Source organism: Anomalospiza imberbis, chromosome 3, assembly GCF_031753505.1.
Source record: "Anomalospiza imberbis isolate Cuckoo-Finch-1a 21T00152 chromosome 3, ASM3175350v1, whole genome shotgun sequence".
Lineage (NCBI taxonomy): Eukaryota > Metazoa > Chordata > Aves > Passeriformes > Viduidae > Anomalospiza > Anomalospiza imberbis.
The window spans coordinates 87,839,606-87,861,666 of NC_089683.1; the positions used below are offsets into that span (position 1 = coordinate 87,839,606).

At 40.7% G+C, this 22,061-nt stretch overlaps 1 protein-coding gene and 1 long non-coding RNA gene across 9 annotated transcripts in view; one reads left to right on the forward strand and one right to left on the reverse strand.

The window, feature by feature from the left end:
* The window catches only part of SUSD4 (sushi domain containing 4), a 70,105-nt gene that overhangs the window by 3,208 nt on the left and 44,836 nt on the right, over positions 1–22,061 (forward strand). The window contains exon 1 of one of the 8 annotated variants that reach the window (XM_068185556.1): positions 869–960. The exons of 6 other annotated variants lie outside the window; for them this stretch is intronic. The gene's annotated coding sequence lies outside the window, so the exon portion shown is untranslated. Of the gene's footprint in view, positions 1–868; positions 961–17,701; positions 17,791–22,061 lie in introns of those variants that run through there. One more of the 8 variants, XM_068185557.1, reaches the window with a different exon arrangement.
* Positions 8,165–13,987, reverse strand: LOC137471334 (uncharacterized). Its single transcript, XR_010997530.1, has 3 exons — positions 13,671–13,987; positions 9,708–9,763; positions 8,165–8,614 (listed from the first exon to the last, which is right to left on the reverse strand). It is a non-coding gene; the product is annotated as an uncharacterized lncRNA (long non-coding RNA).

The window sequence follows — 22,061 nt, forward strand, 5'->3', positions numbered from 1 at the left end:
ACATTAAAATGAATAATTTAGGGTTATTTTTTCTAGAAAGCAATCCACAGCTTATATTTTGGATCCCATTTACAGCTTCTTCCCTTCCTTGGCTGATACCAGGATTTGTCTCCTGTAATAATCCTGTCATGACTTGTGTGACTCCTTCTATTTTATATCTGACTAAGCTTTATTGATTGTCACGTTCTACCATTTCACCCCAAATCAATACTACTTATAACTCTTTTTTTCTTGTCAATAACCCTACAGAGTATAACTTTGTTTATTACACTTTGACTTTCGCAAAAGTGAATCTAGCAAAAAAATTTGCTGTAGAAGTGAACTCAAAGGATCAAACCTTTCAGCTATCAATATCCCTCATTCGTCCCTGATGTATTTAAAACTCTGCTGATACCGAGGATAAAGTGTATCTCTCATACTTCAGCCTGTGGCTTTCATCTAATCATTTTTGTTTACAGAATCATTTAGTTTGGAAAAGACCTTCAAGATCATCTAGCCCAAATGTTAACCCAGCACTGCCGAGGCCACCACTAAACCGTGACCCCAAGTGCCACATCTACACATTTTTTAAATACCTCAGGGGTGGTTGACTCAACCACCTCCCTGGGCAGCCTGTTCCAATGCTTGATCACCCTTTTGGTGAAGAAATTTTTTCTAATATTCAATCTAAACCTCCTCTGGTGCAACTTGAGACCATTTCCTCCTGTCCTGTTGCTTGTTACCTGGGAGAGGAGGCCATCCCCCTCCTGGCTACACCCTCCTTTCAGGTGGTTGTAGAGAGTGATAAGGTCCCCCCTCAGCCTCATTTTCTCCAGTCTGAGCCTCCCCAGCTTCCTCAGCTGCTCCTCATCAGGAGGAACAAAAAAGAGACGAAGCAGGGACAGGCTGGGAAGGCTGGTATGAGGAAAAATGAAATGTGTAGTGGATGGAGCTGATGACAGCTTGCCCTGGAGTTTGAGGGTATTGTACAGAGTTCACTGTGAAAACTTTAGTATGGAGATAATAGCTGTAACAATGAATTTTTAAATATATTTCAAATTCCCTCAACTATATTACAATAGTGGAGGACAACAAAATCTCAAAGGAGAGAGAGAAAAAAAAGTTCAATAAGCTTCTGTTTTTGAGATTTGTTATGTGGTTTTGTACCCAGATGTGACTTGGGCGTGTGTCTGCTTTGTTGTCATGGGTCAGTTGGGTGAACTCTGTTCTTCTGCAGGGCCCAGTAGGGAGCCTCAGGGCTGCAGCACACATCACCATAGGCTTGGAGAGGGCCATGACCTTGTCTTGCCTCCTGGCCTCGAGCAGGGTCAGCATTCTGGCTGTATTTCATGGTCTGTTTCATCTCTTTGATGTTCTGCTGCAGAAATGCACACTCCAGTTCCTCCAAAGCCTGGATGGCTACAGTTTCTCTGAACTTTTCCTAAGTTTTTGTTGTACTTTCTGGATTGCTGGTCATTCAGACCATGAGCTTGCTGTCATGGAACCACTTCCCTATGGAATATGCCTCACTGGCATTGAGCAGAGCTGAGGAATATCCTGTGCCTTGGAGCTCTCCTCCTGCTCAGACATCCCAGGGTCCTTTGTTGTCATTATAAGATGATGCTGGATTATATTCAGCTTCTGGTTCCCTGTAGCTCCCCGGGCAAAAAATGATTTTTTTGACATTGTAATCAATTTGTGGTGTTTCCCTGGTTGCATGTTTTGCAGGCAACATCCCTGCACATCAGTAGTGCTTTTAAGCTGAGAAGTGCATCATGCATGATTGCAAAGAAATCTGGCATGTTGTGAAACCTTCAAATATACTGAATTTCAGTAATTCCATGAAAAATAGTGGTGAGCTTCTTTCTGTAGACTAAAGCTGAATTGCTACTGCTCTGTGATTGTATTGCATTTGAATGAAATTTTGGTTATGCCGTGATTATGGTAACTAACCATTGACTTTGGATGTAGTGACCATCAAAACCACATCCCTTGGGTTTCTTGAGGATGGTGGACTTGTTTCTCTGGGGTAATAGAAGTTTTTGATGTGTGCTGCTGATACAGGCCTATGATAGGGCTGACTTTTTTGTAACCTGCAGTTGTTTCTGGCAAGAAAAGCCAGACAGATTTGCCATAAGTGTCTTACATGTGATTTTGGGATTTATAAAGAAGGTTTTCTGAAAACTCTGAATGTTTTCTGATAACCTCTCACTAAGTCTGCGGTTAATGTATTTTATTGTCTCCCTCTCAATGCATCTGCATTTCTTGTCAAGCAAAATAGACATTTCAGCCTCGAGTTCCTTGTACATTTGATGAACTCATCAGTTATTTTGCAGGATTTTTTTAACCTCCAGCTTATTGGAGAAGCTCAGTGTTTTGGAAGGGACTTTTTTTCCCACAGTGACAGAATCTCAGTCCCAGATGTACCTCATGCAACCTCTGTTCTCAGCAGTTAAACACCATTCCAATGCTGTTCTGATTGCAAGTGGCAAGGCCAGTGACATCAGAGGATGGCAGTTCATCATTTGTCTTAGTGGCACATCCATTTGCCTACAGCCTTGAGAGAGGTGGGCATATTTGATAGATTAATCTTAAATCAGTTTCTTAGCACTGTGCAAGAAGGAGCTTTATCACTGATGTGCTGTGTCATTTGGAGACTGAGATTAACTTTTCCTTCTCTGTTTTGCTCCCTTGCTCCCAGGATTGCAATAGAGTATCTTTGATATCTGCATTAAGGATGATTACAACTTTAGGAGAATTAATTAATTATGCTTTGCTTGATTTTCTCATCTGTAAAGTAGATAAGCGATGTATTTTGTGGGTATGTTATGAGGGAGTTTGAGAACCTCCCAAAGAAAATGTTACTGGAATGAGAAATAGGAATTTTAGCTAAGTATAAACTGAGCTTTATCAAAGTAGAAGGTTCTTTACTATTCATGATTTTTGTTGTTGCTATTTGCGGGGTTTAATAATTAGATATTCTTACCAGAATTAGGAAAATGCTATCTTTTTAAACTTTTACAGATTCTTGCAGACTTTTTTTTCTGCAGGATTGATCATGTACTCAACTTTTTTTTTTTTTTTTTCAAATATAGTCTAAGTCTGATTGCAATTCATTTACTTTTATAACAAAATACACATTATTGGAGGCAGGAAACCTTGCACTTGAGCTGTGCTTTTTCATGAGGTTTTAGGCAGAAAAAGGACAACAAAGTATGGCCTGAATTCATATTTGCTGTGTGCCAGTGCAAATGTGATTGAAGGCTGGGTTACACTTACTGGTTGGCATTGCTTAGTCAGAAAATGAGCTCGAGGAATAAAGCGGTGTAGTGTGCACAATTTGATTCACTAAGTGGAAAAAATTTGCTTTGCTAACATATTAAGGGACTGAAGATACAAGGATCCTACCAAATTCAGCAATTTAACTGTGAAACTGGCATCTCCTCACTTGGTTTTACGTCTCCTCAGCTACTTCTTTCAAGGTGGCATAAGCAGAGCATTATTAAACCAATTATGATCTGTACATCTATTAATTCTCACAGTGGTTTATAGCAGCAGTTTTTGGTGTCACACTCACCCTCTACTGACTGCCCCATTGCTTCTGTTGGCACCAAGTTTGCCTCCTGCTTTTCAGAAGAGGCTCCCAATGGCTTTTCCTGAACAGCTGGGCTGCTGATGGAATTTATCTGAGTCAGGATGTTTCTTTCTCCTTGTACTGTAAACAGTGGAAGTGATTGGTGGTGCCACCTGTGCTCACTAAGATCCTGTGGGGTAAATGTGTTTCCACATTTTGTGACCTTTTAAATCGAGTAGTGTCCATCCTGGGTTGCTCTTCTGCTTGTTGTTAAGGGATTGTACCAAGCTTTTTTTAGCTAGGGAGGGTCTAGAATTTATCAGGAACATTTCTGTATTAATTGATTTTGTCACCAATGACCAACTTCAGAAGGGAGTATAGGGGCTTTTCTGCCAGCACCCCTACTTACTTTTGATAAACCTATCTCATTAAACCCATAATTTGACAAATATTCTTGCTTGTGGTAGCTTAATAGTAACAACAGTACTAAAAATGTGACTTTTTAAAATATAGCTCTTCTCATCCATGGAGTTTAAAGCACTTTATAAAGGAACATAAGTTTTATTATGCTCCTTTGTTGATGGAGAAATGACTGTAGAAAGATTAAATGTCTTGACACATTTCACCTAAGAAACAGATGTTGCCATATAGAGGGAAGAGATCCTTTGGATCTTCATCCGGCACTTTCTTCTGTAAATAGAATTTAGGGAAATTCCTAATCCACATTTTTATAATAAGGTCTCTATAATAGGATTTTTTGGCTGTGACTGTCTTCTAATTGAGATGAGCAGCTGATTTCCTATTCACTTAAATTGCTACTTAAACAAATCACTGAGAGTTTTTCAGTGTGGCTTATTTGTGTGACTCCTTTATGTCTGAGATAGCACATGGCATTTTTCCAGACACCAAAAACATCTTCAGAATAACAACAAAAAAAGTGTCACAAGTTAGGGTAGAGCCCTGAAAAATTGTGTTATGCAGGTTTCTCATGGTGTAAAGTCCATATTAAGAGGAAGGGTATTTCTGCCTTGCTCAGTCATGTGGTTCATGATCACAATTTACACAAAAGGGCAACATTAGAGAAGTACTGCATGTGTTTTAAATGAATTCTAACATACTTGAACAGTTAGAGAGGAGAAGATCATTGCAAGACAGGCAGCTCCATGCAGGCTGTGTCTTGAGTGCCATTGCCTTATACTGCCCATCCCTCTTTAGAAATCAGTGGATGTGTAATGTGTTCCCATAAAAATATGGGTTCAGCTTACAAATGTTTGCTATGAAAACATAAGATGTAATGCAGAGGACACAGAAGGATGAAACAGGTCTGGTCCCTTGATCCTTTCTGCATATGATGAAGCACAGCTAAGGGTGCAGCAGAGTTTCTGTGTAAAGCCAAATTCTTCAACCAGAAAAATGTACAAAATATGGAAACTGAAAAGAGGAAATTGCTTACAATAGCTTGAGGAAGAAAATAGGTTATGTTACTAGGGGTTAGATTATGTAGAAGCTGGGTTATCAAGTGTGTCATGAGGTAATATCCTAAAAATACACTCTCTTGTACACTGCTAAAGAAAAAATGGAATATGGCATGCACATGAATCAGAGGAATCATTATATCACTGGACTCCCATTCCAGAGAGACCGAGAGAACATGCTAAAAAGAAGAGGTTTTCTTTGAAAATGCAAAGACTTCAGATATTTTTTGGTACTGCAGAAAGGCAGCAGAACTCATAGCTGTTTATCTGTTGGAGGCTGGAGAACACCATACAGATTCAAGAGAAAAGCTGTCATACATGCTGGGAGGGAGGAGAAGATGCTCAGAAAAAGAAGCCTGTAAACATGGGGTCCTGTTCTCACTTCTGTCATTAGCATCAGCAAGTGTGTACAGTAAAAAACTATGGAACAGAAATTTCATTTCCATTTTTCAAGACATGGGACAGCACACTTCAGAGCAGAGTCACAGAAACAGGACTGGAAAAGAGCTCAGACGTGCCTGTAGTTTATCCTCCTGCCCAGAACATGGGAGTCCCACATTTACCTCAGGCATGTTACTGTTTGAGACTTTAGGTTGGAAACTCTACCCTCTATCCAAATGCTTCATTCTCAAATCTTTATAAATGTTTTTGTCAAGTCTAACTCAAATCGTCATTGCTGTAATATAGGGCTCTGAGGATTTCCATCTCTAGTGTGGGATTCCCAAGTGTTGTTACTTCCTCCACTGTGCTGTTGTCAGTACAAATCCATCAGTGCTGTGCCTTAGGCCATCCTGACTGCTGCTGTCACTTTCTTGGGTCAGGCTGGAAGAATGCAGACTGCCCCAGCAAAGAGTTGTTCAAAAGTTATGGATTAATTAACAGCCTGGGAGCTGAAGTTTAGCTGGAGCTATTCCAATGTTCATGTGTAGCTGCCAGCACAGAAGGAGCTGTTGTGATTCTTGATGGTGGAACTTCCATTTTTCTGGTTTAGTGAAGGTCACAGCTAAGTTTGTGCTTAACACAAGATCACATATTTTACCAGCAGCTATCAAAAGGGTCAGCTTTACCTTGCCCATTCTGAAGGGCTTGCAAGGATTTTCCAAAGTCAGAATTGGAAAGCATCAGGAATATATCTCAAAAACATGCTTATTTACACAGTTTGTTCTCCTTGGGGGTATTAGACCAACTCTTTGTACTTGATCATGATGTAAACAGTATGGTTATTGCCACAGTAAATTGCACCCAAGTGAATTTGTATTTTACTTCTGCAGACTGAGTGAAGTTGTATATACTGAACAGCCCTGTGGTAATAGATTAGATGCACACAAAAGCCAGTCAATAGTTTACGACTTCCATGTGTGTTTGCAAATAAACAATTTTAACTGGAATTTTGATAAGCAGCTGTCAGTCCTAGTGCCTGCATTCCCATTTCCAGTGAAATGGTTGGTAACTGTGGATATCCAGAAAGATTGTGTCATTCAGGAATGGCAGGGGGAGAGGTGGGGGATATTGGAGAGTGCATGGGGAGGAGTTGCTTGGTTAGGCTAAAATGGAAGTTAGATTTAGAGCAGCACTAAGGTGAATTAGCAAGAGGCAATCTGCAATAGTGTGGGGATGGAAGTCAACAACACTACTTGCTTGGGTAAATCTTTTAGCTGTAAAAACTTCATGGCATTCAGTGTTTTGGGTTTTTTTTATATATTTCTAATACTCTGTGGAAGCCTACCACGCTATTACTGTGTTTGTGTAAGAATGATTTGTATTCTGAAAGCAATGGGTACTTATGAGAGAGAGGCATTTTTCTGTATCTCTCCACTTAGTTGACATTTTTAGGGGTATTTTGTACACATCATCTTACTCAGAGAAAACACAAATGATCCACTTAGAACTGAAAATAAATAATAAATAATTTGGTCTCCTGTAAATTTGACTTATAAAATAGCTTGATTGCAATTACCAGATTTGCAGTAATCTTGAAGGAATTAAGATAAAATGGTGTTTTCATGAGCAATAGTAAAAATGAAAATGCACAGACATTTCTCTTGGTCTTGTAAGAGTGCAGAACATTCTTCTCTCCTCTGAAGGGGGACCATGACTTCCCCTAAAGTACAGTCATAACCATTCTGGGGGAGCACCAAGCTGCCACAACCACAATCCTTGATCCTACCCTATCCCTCCTTGGATTCAGAGATAATCATCCCGAGCAGTTCTTTCAATTGCTGACTCATATAACATCACATGCTCTTTTTTCTGCACTCCTTGTTCTCTTCTTCAAGGCCTGAGGTTCTTCTGTGGGTCCATAGAGGAAGTATGGAGGATACAGTCTCTTTTCTTTAGACATAATTCCAGATTAATACCGTCTGCAGTTACACGGGTGAGCTGGAGGGTGTGACAAGATTGTGACAGCACAGTACCCACATTTAAAACTCCCCCTCACTCTGCCCTGTGGGATTCATGTCCCAGCAAGAGAGGCTGTTGTTTCAGGCCTTGGCCCCTTCTCTTCTAACACTCAGAAATGTTTGCCCAGGTGGAAGAATCCAGCTTTCAAGTCTAGCAGAGTCCTTCCCTGCTGGTAGCCTGTGCATCATCTGTCATTGCTGCCGTGATCCAGTGTGTCTGTCTCAGAGACCAGCACAAAAAAGGTCCAGTCTAAGACTGATTTTGTCATGACTAGGCTGTTCTGTAGAGGCTAAGATATTTTAGTTCAAAGGGAAAATGCCAGTGAAAATATTCACCAGATAAAATACATGAATGACTGCATAATGTGTATAGATGAAGCCCAACTCCATTTATGCCTATGATCTCTTGGAAATTGGTCATGATGGGACACACCTCTGCACAGTGGCTGTAAGAGATGCCTGCAGAAGAAATTGCAGGAAGAGGCATCTGGTTATAAAGGAGGGGTACATATCTGTCTTTGCATGCAGCCATGCACTAATGCACTTAGAGTGCCCCTTATTAACCTTATGGATAGGTGGATGGGTAGGGAGGAAGATAAATAGAGAGATGTATGCATATATGCTGAATAAGAGTGAGAAACCAAAAAAAAAAAAATCCCCCACAACCCAGGAATGAAATGGCAAAAAATACACTACACTCACTGACAGTCTTTCCAAGGTTCTTAGCATTTACAAGGTTGCTTTTTACACTGAAAAATGGATGAGCACTGCTTCTAATGCTTCTGTTTAGGTGCAAGAGTGATACTGGATTCATGTGAGGGATGGAGAAAGGGAAAGTGTTGGGTATATTTAGATTCTATTTCATTTTTATTTCATATTCAGTAATGCTACAGAGACGGACTTCATTCCTCATTTCAAAGAGAAATCCATCAGATAAATTGTGTTCACTGCGGGGAGAGGAATTTTGTCAAAACCAAGATGAAAGATGACTTTCTGCAGTAGCCTTGATGTACTAGGAGGTGTGTTTCCTGGATGCTACTAACAGGTGTATTTTTTAACCCTGGGTTCTGCATGTGGAAGAGTTTTCTTGGTTCTTCCAAAAGGCTGTCTGAGAAACCTTGTACTTGGAGCAGGTAGATCTATGCTGTGCAGGAAGTCAGTATGTCAGCCAGGCCAAGGTTACAGGACTGAAAAAAAGAGTATTTTGAACTTTTTTTTTTTGAATGCCAACGTTATTAGAATATTAATAAATGTAAGGGGGCACTCATTTAAAGTAGCTCAGAATTATGTCAGCCGGAGGTTTTCTGCAGTGCATTAGTATCACAGGTAAATGATTCATGACATTTGCCATCCTGACCTGTTTGAAGCTGTGATATAAAAAATGCAGACTTTCAGGGCAAACAGCTATAAGTCTGATCTGATTTTTAATATATTTTATAAATCCGATCTGATAATTATTTTTTTCCAAAGGAACAATGTACCAGCTCTGTAGTCATCTTAGCATTTGCTGTTTATGATCCCCTTTTGTCGCCTTACTTAATCTTAGTTTAATTCTTGGGTTGTTTTATTGGAGAGAGAAAAGTCCTTTGGTAGTGCATATATACCTATAGTGTTAGAAAAAATATTTTCCATATACTGATGTTTTCTGTCCTTGCAGTCATGTGATTCTGTTATCATAAAATCTCCTCTGAAGTGCGAACCCCAGGCAGTGCAGGGAGCTGCAGCAGGGTTTCAGGAGCCAGTGGGACTGGCAGATTACTGTGAATGTTAACACAAGACTGCTGTTTGTTAGCTTGGAAATCCATTTGCTAGTTTTTCCCTGATCTGAACGTGTTTGGAAAAAGGATGATGCAGGGATTTTCCTATTCATCAGCTTTCCGTTTCTCCTGTGTATTTCCTATCTTGCTCCAAGGCAGTCATTCAGGCTGTGGGGACTCTGGTCACCAGCACCACAGCCAAATTTCCTACAAGAGCAAATCTGGATCCTCTGTATTACCTCCTACACTTGACCTTGGGAATGGAGGAGGTAGGAGTGGGAGGAGTTTGTATGAAATTAAGAGATTTGACTTCATGAAACAGTTCTAAAACAATACCCCCTTCAATGTACATGTGGGGATGAGGAAAATCTGCTTTTTTTCTATAACACAAGAAGATGTTGATCCTTCTGGTTGGATGTACAGCCTCTCCTTTCAGTGTCTGAAGACCGCTCATTCTTTCTCCCTTGCATCCTTGTCAATCTATACTTATCTCTTCCTCTGACTTATTTTTAAAAGTACTTACCTGAAAATAAAATGAACAGGTGGACTAGTGCCTTTTCTAGGAGATTCTCTGGGAAGCTACATGGCAATTAAAAAATGTTCAATATGTCTCTTTTTGTAATTTGGCTCCCATTCAGCCTTCTCCAGATCATCTGGTCTCTCTGCTGTCTAAATCAACTAGCTTTTAAAAAATGTCTTCACGCACACTTTTTAACTGTTTGCCTCGATCAGAAATACAAGAAAGAGTCAGAAAAACAAGACAGGGATGTGCTAGATGGGGGAAGATGTCAAGGGATATATTATTCAGAGCTTTATGTAAAACTTCCTTTCTTTTCCTAGTTGTAATGGTAGCTTCACTCTTGCTTCTCCCATTGAACTTGACTGTGTTCATTTGGTTTGTTCTGGGCTATCTTAGTGAGTTTTGAAAGCAAGGACTGGTCAGTGTCCAGTCCTGAGCGTTCCTTACTATCAGTTCATATGATCTGTGGTAGGAAGGGGATGATTCTGTACATCCAAGCCTAATGACCTGAATTTGTAAAGCTAAATAGCAAAACTGCTACTGGCATGACTCACTATTATTTTTAGCTCTGAAGAGGAGACAGTGGAGCAAAGGTTAATCTTTCCATACCAACTGTGCCATTTGTTGAACAATCTGATCTTGCTGAGAGGTTTAATGTTCATCTTTCTGTTTTTAACCAGGTTTCTGCAAGATGCCATGCATCTGTTTGGCTTCTATTCATAATATGCTCATTCCTTGAGAGAATGCCTCTCTGCTCTTCTGGTACTGTACAGGCCCTTGCACAGGACGGAGACTTTGCAACTTTAATTGTTGCTGGAAACAGCCAAAGCAGAAAATGTGACTGATTTAACTAAAACAGCAACACAGAAGTCTGTGGATTTAGTTTGTGCTATTTAAAGTATAAATATTTTCTCCCTTTTCCTTCAGAGTGCTAAATATTTTATGCTAAAAGAATGATTTTCGGAGGTTAGACATTTGGTAGTACTGGTATAATAAAGGAAAAATCACATTTTCCCATAGAATAACTGATCCAGATTCAGTTTGGAAAAGTGATTTCTGAAAGCTTTTGCTCCTAATCTCATGGAGTGCTGCAAAGCCTACAAGGCTGCCTGGACTCTGCTTCTGCCAGATTTACTTGGGGAATACCTGGTCGTTAAAATTCTCTTGCATCCAAGCAGTTCCAGTTTCTAACATTGAATTTCTAAGTAAAAGTGAGTGGTGATACTGACAGATTTGAATAAAAAAACATTTTTACACCTTAAAAAAAACAGTGAAGTGACTTTGGAGTTTAAGAACTGCTTTAGAATTAGCTTAAGCACTGAAAGAAGCCTAAAGTCCCTAAACCTTCAGTGAAACAAAGGGTCTGAGCTGCTGTGAAGGTACAGAACAGACCAGAGATGTGCTACAGCCTTTGGTACACTTGTTAAGACTGTGATCAAGGCAAAAACCTGCATTCAGATTACTAAATAGTGGGATTTAGGTCCTAGTCTTTGGCTCATAATGGTGATGCAGCATACTTTATAAGTTGATTGCTGGTTTTATGGCGAGTTGAAGAAAAAAAAATTAAATCACTTTAAGAAACTGCACATACAGCAACCTTTGAATGGAAAAAAAAAAAAAAAAACCACTTTACCAGGGTTTAAATCTAATTTGAATTATCTCTTAAGAGGGACATATGATGGTGAATGTCGACTGAGTGATGCTTGTATGTTCTCTGTAGTGATGTCTTTGCTACATATGGGAGACTTATCTGAGCCAGAAAGGGATATAAGGGCAGCGAATAAGAAGCACAGGGGAAGAATGTGCCTTGCATTATCAGGGGATTGCAAATTCAGATAAAGTAAGACACAGACATTTTGTCAAAGAAGTTGAGAATGTAAGTTTAAAGCTTGCTTTAGGCAGTTTAACTTAGCCAGCACTTCCAACAGCTGATAACCTAAAGTGACACTGACCTTGGCAGACTTACAAGGGCAAGACTTGCACAGGGATAAAATATTTCTTGATCATGCTCAAGTATATGAGACACAGTCCAGCATTCCTTCAGTATTGATTACGGGTGGTTTTTTTATCCCAGAACAAACATACTGATTGCAGACAGTGGAAGTAGAACAGTCTCTCTGTATATTTGACCTCTTCTCTATCCATTTTAGTATATCCTGGGGCACTGTGATGCTACTGAGTTTGTGCTGCTCTCTCCACTCGCCTTCTTGACTCATCTGTTTTTAAAGCTGAAATGTATGGAGTAGGAAGTAATGGTTTTGTTCAGTAACTATCTGTGCAAGCAGGATTTTTGGCCAGATTGTCTTTTTTCTGGCCTCGTTGCCTTCACGTCCAGGAGATGTTTCACAACCTTGGTGTGTGGACATGCAATTCCAATAGCACAGCTAGTTTTCAAGTGTTGTAAGTGGCTGCTTTGAGGCTGTCAGTGTTTAGAGACACAGTGGAGGCAACTTAGCCACAACGTCACTATTTTTAATCCACCCTCTGTGTACTGAATCACTGTACCTTATGCTAAATCTGTCAGGGTCTGTGGGTGGTAAATGCTGCTAGGATGTAATTCCTTTTTCTTGTGAGGAGCTACCCCGACTCAGGAAATAAAATGCTATGGTGGGAACAGAACTCAACTCTACCCTCCCCATGCTCATTGTAGTGATTTCTGTATAGCAGAATTGGGCAGTTCTGGAGTCATAGCCCTTTCCTGGATTTGTGGCCCAGTGGACAGAGCTTATTGACAGATATTCTCATTTCAGCTTAATATATTAAAATGCCTATGATTAAAAAAAAAAAAAAAAAAAAAAAAAAAAAAACCCAAAAAACAAAAACAAAAAAAAGCAACAACCTAGGCCCAAAAATGTTATGTGATACCTCTGGGAAAGTGACAGCTGAAGGGTCCCTTCTAGATCGTCTGCTGAGTGACTTGCTGGTTTCAGAGTTGCTTTTGCACATGCTACTTTGCCCATCTGTTCTCCCTGCTTCCTCAGATCCCCTGAGCAGACAGAGAAGCACAACTCAGACACAACTCAGAAGACTTCTTTTCTCTCTGCTCTTCAGAGAGAAGAAATTGTGTCAACTGCAATACCCTATTTGGATGCAAAAAACCCTGAGCTGTCAGGTAAAAAAACCCAGATAGTATCTCTGAGGTGTGTGAGTTGCCCAAAGAATCCCAGTTCCCCTGGTTTAGCAGCGGTCATTGAATTACAGACCTGACATTTTTGGACAGCTGTTGCTTTTGTTTGCTTTCTCCTCTGTTAGACATTTAAAAGGTATAATGCTATGGTGAGAAATGACTTAATTTATATCGTTTGCTTTACCAGCACGGCCTTTAAGTCAATAAAATATTGTAAGACTCAAGCTCTTTGTGAGCTAAATATCTGCTGACAGCACATGATTGATTCAGTTTGGCAGATGGGATAAATTTCCGTGTTGTGTCTCAACCTGTCTTATGATTACTTGCACACAGACCTAGCCATTGGCAACCCAAAAATGTTAATGTGAGTGAATGCTCACACATATGCCTTACACATATGTGAACACCCACGCCTTTATGCATTGCTGGAGGAAAAAATATACTTGTACACAAGAATCCTGTTCTTTATACATGGGGAAGGCAGGATGCAAAGTTATGCAGCCAGAAATAGGAGCAGGGGGTTGAAATGTCAGCTTGTTAAAAAAATGGAAAATTTATATTGAATGGCTGTATATTCAAGAGGACTGAGCATGACAGGGATTTGTACTTGATCATCATCGATCCTTCTTCCTTCAGTAGGTCAGCACTTGTTGGCTCCAAATCTGAAGCTCCTTTCACCTGGAGGCCTTCTCTTACCATACTCTTGTGGGATACCTGTCTGTCCCACAGCCCTAGGCCACTTGACACTAATTCCCAGTAATTGCTGTCAGTGTTGAAGGAAAAGCTGGTACTGAGTCAGCGAAGAGAGGGAATTGTTCTGCTCTGCCTGGAAGTTTTACATTTAGCACCAATTGTCACATAAGGCTGCTGTGGCCTCCCCTGTCTGTTTTCTGAGTGTTGCCTGGTTCAGTGAAGACCACAGGAGTTCTGCATCAGAAGTAAAATGTCACAATTAAGTGGAGAAATTCAGTTTCCAAATTTTCATGGAACAATTTCTTACCGTAGAATATTCTGAGTTGGAAGGGGCCCACAAGGATCATGGAAGTCCAACTCCTGGCTCCGCACAGATTGTCCCATGGATAATCCATTTAGGATCATTCTTTCAAAGATACACTAAGCATTTGAAAAGCATTTGAAAATATAAAATTTAGCTCACTTTTCAATTTGCTTTAACTTAGTGCCAATTTAGAAATCAGCTGTAGCAGGATAATGCCTACACAGCAGAACTTTTCTGCCCTACTTGATTCTGTTTGTAATTTATAAAACTGAGTAGGGGAGACCCTGGGTCTCTCTGAAGGTTAAATTATGACTCCAGTTTATTTGCACAACTGATGGCTTGAATTTCTTTTACATTCCAGAGTTTGTCCTCTAAGCATTTATTTGCCCATTTAATGAAATTCTTTGCCTGGGACTGAGCCCTGACACATGAGGTGGCATTTCAAGATCAAATGTTAATAATGTAAAAAAAAAGCACTGAAGACCACTGATTTAATTTAAGGACTTATTTTCAAATGTGATTTATCCCAAATTTCTAGTAAAAGTCCATGGAGGTTGTGATTTTGTACCATTTTTGAAAGCAGATCCTGACCTAAGACACCTCAGTCATACAGCACCGTTAGTGAGGAAGGACTTCTGGCCACTGTACTGAAATCTCTTTAAAATGTGACCATCTGTCCAGTGTTCTGCAAAGGCAGGAAATACTAATTACAGAATGTTCTGACATCTCTGGACTTGTGACACAGCTGACTCTGACCCAATATGTTCACAAAATTGAAGTTGATATATATTGAAAACTGCACAGCTCAGTAACACTTTGTTTTCTGAACTGCTTTACCTTTGTAATAAGTATATTAGACAAAAGGAGTATATTTTTAAAAGGCATTCAGTTCAAATTTGCATGAAAATGGTACTGTTGCTATAGGATTTATTATGAACTGTTACATAAATAATCTGCTTTTAAACAGCCTCTAAATACCTATTTAAGCAACGTAGCAGTTGAAAAGTTATTATGTATTTTAAGACTGACAGTAGCTTACTGTGTTCAGCATCTTTGGCTTGTACAGCAGAACATTTTTCACTTAACAACATATTTGAAAAACCAAAGCAAATACCAAGAGACACACTGTGCGCACACACACTGGATTTAAATATAAAGTTCAAGTCACATTATGAGTCAGCTGCAAGCAGGAAAATATTAAATCTGACTTTTTTTAGTAGACGTGCACATGTGCTTAAATGTTATAATGGTTATTTGTCAATAGATAATGCTGTACACGCTATGAGTTGAATGACCTAAGCCAAAAAGGTTTCTAAATGGATAAATGTTAAGAACTGGAACTACACAGTCTGATCCCCTTAGCCAAGCCCATGACAGGACTCCTCTTCAGCCACGCTGTTCAGTTCTGCTTTACTCTGTCTGCAAACTGCTCACAGACCTGGGCCCTGCTTAACAAGGGCAGTGTCTGCATCGTCTTGCCCTTTTAACAGCAGTGGCTCTTAGTGCTGTTTCCCTGCTTTTGAATCCAGCTTCTGACTCTGTGTTGAGAACCTCTCCCATGGCCTTTGGGTGAGGTCATGTGTCCCTTGCTACCAAAACTGATTGTGTTCTGTGAGTGGTTTCACCTCTTGTTAGACCATTAATGAATCTTGCTTTAAACATCAAGCTTAACAGGAAAATTGCAGGTTTTTAGTAGGCGGTAAAATAATTTTGCTCCAGGCTTATATTTGTGGGATTTTTATGCAACATGCTTCTGGAATGGAGTGGAATATTGTATTCTGCCTACTCATTCTTCTGTTCTTCATGTAAATATATACTTAAATGTTTTCTGGAGGCAGTGATTTTTTAAATCAAACAGGTTATATTTATTTAAGTGTGAATCTTCTATCCACTCTACCTGAGTAGGTGGCAGTTCCTAAGACTGATTATTCAGGATGAACACCTCTCCTAATTCATGAATATGTCTTCTGCATGTGCAGGAGGGCACTCATTCCATTCTGAAGTGGTCACCACTTCTGCTCAGTGATGCTGCCCCTGCTTTGGCCTCACCATGTAGATTCTCCAGGTACCCTTGGAACCAGTTGCCATAGTGTTGGATTTGTCTTGTTCTTAAGTTTGTATAGCCACACCAAACAGCTGCTTTGTGAAAGGAAGGCAGTGCCTGTCCCTAGTCTGCCCCAAATGGGCTGATCCACTGCGAGCCCATTGCATGTGGGACTTGTCATGCAGGAGCAGCTGAGATGTCCCTGTGCACCCTGGTGCACTGGGACACAGTGGTGAGAATCCAACCCATATCCTGCCCCACAGGGTGAGTTTGTTTCAGGGGTACAAAGCTGTGGCTTCATATTTGAAATCTGGAGGTATAAGTAGCTGAAGTAATTGTTAGTAAATTGTGTTTCTGTTCAATTTTGAAATGAAAAAATAATTTTTTTCAGGAACATGTTAGCAGTGCCAAGTGAGAAGACTCCTTGGGCAAAAGATCTGACTACTTAGAAATTAAAATAGTGCAGAATAGATATAATATCTAGAAGATGATAGTTTTATCCTTTGGGCATATGTTTGTGTAGGCTGAAGAAATTAGTGGAGCTGATCTCCCACCTCAGTTTCCTTAATGCCCTGTATGTGTTTTATACAACATTTTGGTTTTATAAGCAATCATGCACACATGATTTCGGATTTCTCTGTTTCAGACTCTGGAATGTTCTGACTTGTATAATGGGTCTAGAGTAATAAAGATTTAAATTGTGAAATATGTTAAATAAATACTATATTTCTTTATAATCATCCTCAAAACTGAAGACTTGAGATACTTGTTTTGAATGCTTCTTGAAGACTTTCTAAATCCCTGATTTCTCAATCTCCTGGAAGGAGGGTGTGATCACTTGTAGCTTACAGTCTGTCCTTGTACGAGGTACAATCCTTTGAGACGCAGAGGCCATCGGTAATCAATCCTGCATTCATTTTTCAACAAAAGAATTAAACTGACTGATATTCAGTTGAATTTTGTATTGAGAGAGAACTGCAGAAATATTGTGAACCATGCACTTAGACTTTCACATTTTTAACCTGTTAACCCTTGTGCATCTGTCTAATGTGTTCAGATGTCTAAGACTAGAGCTTTCTGTGAAAAAAAAAGAAAAGGAAACACTGACCATATACCGTCCCTCTTTCCTCTGCAGTGCATTAAGCAAGAGTGCAACATGGTAAAATTTTGTTGATGCTTTTTCCATTTATTTTCATTGAGAAAATTCCTATAGAATCACGAGCTATTGTGACCTGAGCCTTTTGTTTCATTCTGGTAATAGTAAGTTTTTAGATCACAATCATATTCCATAGGTAAGATCTCAAGAGAAGAGGTGGAATTCTGCCACCATTTGTGACTGCATCTGTTTTATTGCAGGTCTTGTCTTTGGAATCTTGATCTGAAGAACACTGCTGTGGCGATGAAGGGGCAATTTCAGGAGAGGGTGCAACTTTCTTACTTCATGATTTGGAGGATCAATTTGATTTTGGCTCCTGGCATATTTGGTCATTGGGAATGTGTTCTTCCTTCCCTTAGCTATGAACTCTGTAGTTTCCGTCTGCCACCATGTACAGTGGGATAGGATAGTTGATCCAGAAGATCCAGAGAAAGATGTAGTGTGCTTTGGCCATGTCTTCAAGTCATGGAAGAAGCCTTTAACTCTGAAAGGAGGTTTTATAGTTGCCATGTGGATATTGAATGAAGAATCTAGAAGATGCTTCAGACTGCAACAGGCTACTGACCACTTGCCTTTGATTGGAAGCAATCTTCACTATGTATTCTATAGAATATTTTCCTTTTCAAGGATTCTCTTTTCCCTTGTAAAGACCTAGGAGTTGAGATAGCCCAGTAAAAGTTTCATCTCTGTGTTTGAAATGATGGGTGTAGAAGGTTGAAGATGAGTTGTGTTTCATAGGAGGAATAAAACTGGTGCTCACGGGTATTTATCTTCTTTTGTTGTGCAGGAGAGAGTGGAGTCTTATCAAACTGCACCAGGGAGATGTTTTCAAAGCAGAAGACTGTAACTCTCTGTTCTGGTCCTATGTGAATGTCTGAGAGGAATGTTTTAAGTCAGGGTAGCTGCAAGCTGAGCACTCCGCTCTAAGTCTCATGTTTGACTCATCAACATTTCACAGTAGGCTATAACAAATTCCACTGCCTAGTCTAGTCTAAAGGATCTCTTTTTTCTTTGCCATTTGTGCATCAACATCCAGGTCTGGTGTTATGCAGGCACATATTTTAATCTTATTATTCAGTCTGGGGCTGAGCAGATCAAAAGCAAATAGGGAGAGAGGGAGCTTGGGGTCTTGGTGGACAAGAAGGTGACCATGAGCCAGCAGTGTGCCCTTGCAGCAAAGGCAGCCAACAGCATCCTGGGCTGCACTGGGAAGAGAGAAGCACTTGTTTCCTGTGAGGAGAGGCCAGAAGAGCTGAGGCTGTCCAGCCAGGAGGAGAGAAAGCTCAGGGAAGCTCTTACTGATGTGTAAAAATAACCTGAATGGAGAGGGCAAAGAAGACTGAGCCAGGCTTTCAATGGTGCCCAGTGGCAGCACAGCAGGTAAAAGGCACAAACTGAAATAGGAGATTTCCTCTGAACATCTGGAAACAGTTTTGCATTGTGAGGGTGATCAAGCACTGGTTTCCCAGAGAGGTGGTGGAGTCTCCATCTGAGGAGATTTTCAAAGCCTTACTGGACACAGTCCTGGGCAGCCCACTCTAGCTGTCCCTGGTTGAGCTGGGGCTGTGGACTAGATGATCAGAAGGTCCCTTAGAGCCTCAGCAGTTCTGCTGTTCTGTGATATACCACATATCAACACACATCAGAGGAAGCCTTGTCCATCAGCACTGTCAGGGAAATGGGAAGTGTGGGAGATATACTCCATTATACAGACATTGTAAAGTTATGGTATGGCTGAATGTGATGTGCAGGTCGTGTCCAAAGTACATGGACTTATGTGGCAAGTTGGGTGAGAGGCTGTGGTGTACTCACAACATAAAGAAGCAGACTAAGATCTCAGACTTGCTATTTGAAATTTTAAGTGTATCCAGCAAGATTTGAGTACAGACATGAGGACATTTTTGCTCATGTTCCAGAACCTGGCTAATTCCAGCCTGGAAATATGGCCTAAGAAATACTTAATTTTGGCCACATGTAACTACCCTTTTCCCCCTTTCATATCCCTTCTATCTTTAGTCCAGATAAATGGAGCACTTGCTCAGGGTATAACAATTTAGCAGCCCTTTCAATACAGAGCTAAAGATCTATAGTGCAATGTAAGTGAAGGGAATGACAGAAAATTAAAACTATAAAGACATTAGGCACGACAGTGCTATTGTGGTTTGCTGTTACTGTTACCATCCTTGTTATTGCTGTTATGAGTGACATAGTTGTTTTTAGCATAGCCTGGCTACCATCCTTAGCTGAAATTAGGAAGTCCATTGCACTGGTGTCTTGATGAACACACAACATGACCGTATGCTGCCTTGGCTCAAGTAGGACCAAACTGCTAAGGCACAGCTCGTCTTCGTCAGTGTCCTTGTGTTGCTGCTTCCGTGGTAGGAACAGATGGCATAGCAGGAGTGTTGCCAGCTTGGATAAAACAAGATGTAGAAGGTCAAATGAACTGTCTCTCATTGGAATATGCTGGCTAATACAGTTAGGTGTTGTCTAGCAATTGGGCCTCCATTGCACAAATTATATCTAACATCTCTCAAATATGGCAAGCGCATACCACACAGAAATAAAGATTTTCAGAAGTTGCAAAGGGACTGATTTCACAGCCATATGTGCATTTTGAGGCATTTCTTCCCATATCTGATTCTGAATGTTTTCGTTGTGTAGCAATGAAATTACTTGTCTCTCCATAAAAGCCACAATGGCCTTAAAATCTTAAATCTGGACAAAGGGATGAAGAATATTATATTTTAAGATCATGATTCAGTGACCTTAGTTCAACAGTGACAAGAGATTCCTGCCATCTAAGTAGATAATTAAATGAACTCACACATGTAAAATAGATTTTCCGTTTGCTCAGATGTCTGTGTCCAACATGCTCTCCTCAAGACCTTTCACAGTCTCATCAGAGGTGCCAGTTTTGGATGAGATTGTGGAAGTTGAATCATGCTTGGTTGTAGAATTTAACTCCTTGGGATCAGAGGGTGCTGCTGGGGCAATGGGAGAAATTTGCAATCACCCTCTACTAAGGGTTCTGTTATTCTACTTCATAGCATCTTACATCCATGCCAAAAGGAAAATAATTTTTACGCTTTTTAGATTATGTTCAGTGATGCTTGCTCATTGTTTTTTTGGCCTTGTATGTATACTATTAGAGGTAGGCTAATTTATGGTGGCATGTGAGTACTTGTTGTACTCGTTCCTGAAACTGGGGAGGGAAAATGCTAGGAACAGATCTGCAAAGTGATTTTACCTCATTTTCTCCTTGATTGCTTTAGCATTAGATTGATCTACAGTCTCTTCTTTGTTCTGCCATGCATTTCTTGGCCTCTTAATTTTCAGCATAAAATGTAAATAGTTACTCACTGATCCACATGTATATGAAAAGGTGAAAGAGGTCAGTGAAGAATGTAATGATGAGAGGGAGAGGAAAAGTGCTTTTGAAAATATGTTTCTAGTTTGATTAGATTTTGCCCTGGTTCAAACTATAAAATCTTTGAAAATTTATAACTCCTGTAATGAGGTTAGATTATATTCCCAATCAATTCAATCTTCTGGCCAGCACACCATTAAGCAGGCATTTTCTAGTTCATAACTGCAGAAGAGACAATACAGCAGACTTTGTGAGGAAGGCCTTATGTGACTGTGAGATCTCTGTCTTTTATAGTTCTCTTAATTGGTCTAATAAAATATATTTCTTTTCCTGACAAATGTTGCCTTGATGTATCCTAGAGGCAATCACAGCCACAACAGTATTACTGCTGCTCTGAAAGTCACAGCTGAATACATCAGTGGGAATCAAACTAAAAGGTGCAATAGAAATGTTATGAATTATTATTAAGATACATGAGAAAGCTCTGCAGGGAAGAACTGGGACATCTTGGGAAATGGTCTGCAGTCAGCCAGCTGGGAAGGCTGAAGACAGAATGTTAATAGAAATGTTTTTAAAAATCACTATGACATCAACATTTATATCAAGTGCCTTGTGCTGGAGCTGCTTATATAACTGAGATTATATTAGGTGTGATGAACAGATGTGTAGTCGAGACGGGTTGTGCTGTGTTGGGGAAGGTGGAGTTGGCAGCGAGGCTTGTAGCTAAAGCTGCTTCAGTGGTAATCCTTGTTTTCAGTGCTTTGTAACTTTGTACTGAAGCATTTAAATGAAATATTTCATTCTTGTTTTATCTCTGGCTTAAGAGCTTCGGATTTCAGGAACTATTAGGACAAGATTTTTAAATACCTAATTGTGCCCAATGTGTTCCTCCTTGGGTTGCCTGTGCAGAGTTATTTTGGATATGAGAATGAAAGTTTCAACTGACCAGTGTTACTGGTGTGGGTTCCAGTAGCCGGGCCGGAGCCGGGCCAGGGCTGCGCCAGCTGGTGGTGGTGGGATTGCAGGGCATCTGCGCGGTGGTGATGGGGCCGCACAGGGCCGCAACTGCGGCCCGGCGCGGCCACTCCACTGTGCTGGAGTCAGTGCTGAAGTGGTGTTCTGCGGGGTTCTGCGCTGTACCGGTGGGGCGGTGGTGGTCTCAGGATCATCGATCCTCGAACCCGGCGTTGGGCGCCATTTGTCGTGGCGCGTTGGGGTGGGGGGGCCCCCCGGGGGTGTCCCCGGGGGCCCCCAAGGCTGTGAGTTCGCAGGTAGCAGCAGGCAGGCAAGGAGACTCCACACGGCTTCTGAGGGTGCTCATTAGATGAGGGTTTATTGGGGGTCCTACCCCCAGGAGGCAGCATGGTTTCTGAGGGAGAGGGGGGGAAAGGGGAGTGAAGGGGGAAAGGGGAGGGGGAGAGACGGGCTGAGAAAGCATCGGCCAGGAGAGCCGGCTAAGAGAGAGAGCCTGAGCCTCATCCCCCGGCACACTTAACAGGGAGATTCAAAGTGGGAGCGGAACAGATTGGGCCAATGGGATTACAGACACAGGATACTGCAGGGGAGGATCACAGACTTGGAATAAACCATACATTTTCGAGGGGTGAGACAGCGCATACCATTTAACTAAAATGTAACACCACAAAGAAGGATGATAGTTAAG